The sequence below is a fragment of the Manacus candei genome, unplaced genomic scaffold, assembly GCF_025592945.1.
Source record: "Manacus candei isolate 608988 ecotype Guabito, Panama unplaced genomic scaffold, ASM2559294v1 h1tg000071l, whole genome shotgun sequence".
Classification (NCBI taxonomy): domain Eukaryota; kingdom Metazoa; phylum Chordata; class Aves; order Passeriformes; family Pipridae; genus Manacus; species Manacus candei.
The window spans coordinates 3,863,437-3,867,060 of NW_026138119.1; the positions used below are offsets into that span (position 1 = coordinate 3,863,437).

The following is a 3,624-nucleotide window of genomic DNA, read 5'->3' on the forward strand; positions in this document are numbered from 1 at the left end:
GCTGGTGATGGTGGTGGAGACACACAGCCATCAGCACTCTCAGAACTGCCCACACCTCACCCTGCTCTGCAAGACCATCCTAATTTTGTACCATTTCAGGTGCAGAAAGTCCTCTGTACAGTTTGAGGAATCATGTAATGTGAAGAAAAATCTGCTCTAGAATGGAGGTGGGCTGCAAGGGACATGGAGACATCAGAGTGGCTAAAATTGTATTGCACTCCCACTCCCCTGCCAATAAAAACACCATAAATAAAGTGGCTTTGCAATAACCATCTCCACGCACTGAAACACAGATTCATGTATCCCCACAAAAGATGCTCTGAGCAGGATCAACTCTGCTCTAGCCTTGTTCTCCAGGAGAGGCATGAGAAGCTTGCTCCAGTCCTACCATGGAGAGGGCTCTTCATCCCGCAGATGCTACCTCAGTGCCTTCCTTTTCCCACCCTCCACGCTCACCTGTGGGTGACATTCCCAGCTCATGGCTGTTTCAGCTCATTCCTGGACTTCCCAGTGCCCTTCACCATCCATCCATCCATCCATCCATCCATCCATCCATCCATCCATCCATCCATCCATTCATCCATCCATCCATCCATCCATCCATCCATCCATCCATCCGGTTGTCTTCTCTCCTATTGTTCCCCCTGTGCATCCAAGATGACATATTTCCATGCTTCATCATTTGACACGTGGTGGAGAATACCAAATTTGGTAAGGAAAGATCTGCTTTATCATTTAAAAACACGCCAAATCCAGTTTTTACTCTTCAAATATAGGACACCCTGCATCAGCTGCCATCCTTGATTTTCCAGGACCCATCTTAATTTTCATGAAGTGTTCTCTCCCATCTCTGGAATGGCAGGGAAGAGTTTTCTTTGGTTTGGTAAGAAATAACAACAAGAGGAACTGGAATCTGCTGTGGGCGTTGGTCCAGGGCTGTCTGCCACATGAATTTCCAGGGGGTAGGTTGGTTCTGAGCCCTCCTGCATGGGGCTCTGCTCTTTGATGCCAGCCTTTCTTCTTCCTTTTCCTCTAGCCAATGCTTTCTGGCACTAAGCTGCTTCCTGAAGATTGCACAGCAAGACAGATGAGCTTCGAGGGGAGTTGATCCAGGAGAGGACATGAGGCCAAAAGAGCCTGAGGAGTCTGAAGATGCAGCTTTATCAGCTTAGCAAAAGGGCTGGTGCATCGAATGGCAAAGGCTGCAGGCCCTGTGTGCTTGAGGTTTGTAATGGACAAGTTAGCAGAAGGTCTAAAAAAGAGCAGAAAATTGTGGATTAGTGAGATTTCCTTCAGAAAACTCAGCATGGCTTCTGTACAGGGAGGGCTTGCCCTACAAACCCCTTGACAACCTCAATAAGCTTGAAGAGGAAGGTGTTTGTGGGAGATATGATCTCTTTGGCTTTCCAGGTCTGTGACAGAAGGCTCTGCACTATTCCCACCACAGCCCAGACGCCCATGGAAGGATTATTTCCCCAGCACCTCCCAACCCCCTGGTGCCAGCAGTTCCCCTGGAATCCATGCCTCTTTATAAAGGGACACGAGGGAATCTGTGGTGAGCATCCTTACCCTCACCTCCTGCCTCTCCAAGCCCTTCCCGTTGCTGGCACTTCCACCCTCAGCAGCGACTGCGCAGGATCACGTCCCAGAGAGTCTGGCACGTCCTGTCGGGTGCAGAGGCAGGAGCTGACGGGTGTGATGTGACGTGATGTGCCAGGCAAGCCCTGCCACGGAGCAGCCTGTGAGTGTGCCTCCCCTCAGAGCACCTCTGGCCCACGTTGCTCCAGCTGAGGTTGATGTCACCCCGTGAGCCGTGGCATATGGTGCTGGTGACGGGCTGGGGATGATTAACACAGCGAGTCTGGGGCACACTGGCTTGGGGCACTGGGTAACTCATCTATTCGGGTTAAAGATGGTGATTTGAGCAGCAGCTCCTCTCTGTCGTTTCTTTGTTGACTCTTTTAAGCAGATTCATCCCGTGACGCTCTGAGGTTGTCGCCTCCAAGGACAGAAACCTGTCGGAGTAACATGTGGCAGACCTGGCCCCAGGGCATCTTCAGCTTCGCTCCTGCCTGAAGCAGCATCCTGAACCACAGCAGTGGGAGCAGCAGGTGCAAGGACCCAGTTATGGGCAGTTTTCAGGGCTGTATTTATAAACCAGGTGGTTCTGACATTGTGGGTGGTTAAAGCAGAAGGAGAAAGGCTGCTATGGAAGAGCACAAATTCGAGATCAGGCTACTGTTCTCACCACTATAAAATTTGCATTTAAATCCAATGATTGAGGCGCTCCAGGCAGGTGCCCACATCCCAGAGAGAGCAGGAGGATGCAGTGGAGACCTTTGAGGCTGCTGCTGTGAATATTTGGGATCATCTTGGGGACTGTCTGAGAGAAAGAATCTCCATAATCATGGGGAAGAGTCAGAGAAGAGCACCCAGTGCTTCCATCAGGACCAGAGGGTGGCTGTCACTGTGAGGAGCTGAGCCTCAGAGCTTCCTGCTGCAGCCTCCTCCTGCACAGCTGCACACACAGGGTCCTGTTTACTGCTGGGGAGCTTAAGGCAAAAACAAATGCCAGAGAGCAGCAAAGGAAAAGGCTCTTCCTTTAGGAACAGAGAAAGGGTGTATTTGGCAGGTGATGACCAGGTTGTGTTGTCAGTGTACCTGGCTACTGCATCTGAAGGGTCTGTGATGGGCAGGAGTTGATTTATAGAGACCTAACACTGTGATTCCCTGTAGGACCAAAGCCCTGCACAAGCAGTGGGATGCTTTAATAATATTAAGTGCCCTTTGCTACCCTATTTCAGGTGTCTGTTTATTTTTTTGCATCCCTGGGAGGCCACACACTTGGTGTGCATCACATCCACCAGAATGCAGTTGCTGAAAGAGTTTTCAGTCTGGAAATGCCACTACTGTCCCCCAGGCCAATGGAGGACTGGGAATACATACAGGGAGCTGGGCAGTGTTTCAGCAGCCAATTGCTCCCAGCAATGCCCAGGTTTGGTTGTGGTTTTTGGTCACGTATCAGTCTCAGACAGTAGGTGCCTTCAGGGTCATGACAACCAGGTGGGAACCTGCCCTTCCATGATGGGCATGCAATGGGAGTTGCTCCCTGGGGATGGAGCAAGCTGGAGGGGGGAAAAAATCCTAGGCTTTGGATGCTGAGTGGTGAGAAGATCATACAATATTCCTGGGCAGTTTGCTCCCAAGTCCTGAGTCACGTGTGAGGAAACCAAGACTTTTTGGTTGCAGGAATGTTAATACACAAACTCAACAAAGGATTTACACCAAAAATAACCCACGGGGTGGGGGAAAGCAGGTGGCCATAACCTGAACACTGTACTTAAGACTTAACAAATGATTTGGCTTCTGGCTGCTGCTGGTCTGTTTATCCCACAGACTTGGCAGGCACAGGACACTTCCCAAATGTTGAGGTTGATGAAAGTTGTGGCTGGCCAGCTGCCAGCTCTCGAGGCTATCAACTGGCTCTCAAACTGTGGATGCTAATTAGCACTTTCCTTCTGTAAAAATTTATGTTGCAAAGTCACGGGAATCGGGGCTCTTTGCACTCTGTGTTTGTACAGCCCCTGACACGACCAGATCGTGCTCGTGATGGAGGTCTTGTAC

General features: G+C 50.4%; 1 long non-coding RNA gene across 1 annotated transcript; it reads left to right on the plus strand.

The window, feature by feature from the left end:
- The first annotated feature begins 868 nt into the window (after nt 1-868).
- Nucleotides 869-2,577, plus strand: LOC127480272 (uncharacterized). Its single transcript, XR_007907808.1, has 3 exons — nt 869-1,224; nt 1,411-1,555; nt 1,970-2,577. It is a non-coding gene; the product is annotated as an uncharacterized LOC127480272 (long non-coding RNA).
- Nucleotides 2,578-3,624: the final 1,047 nt, after the last annotated feature.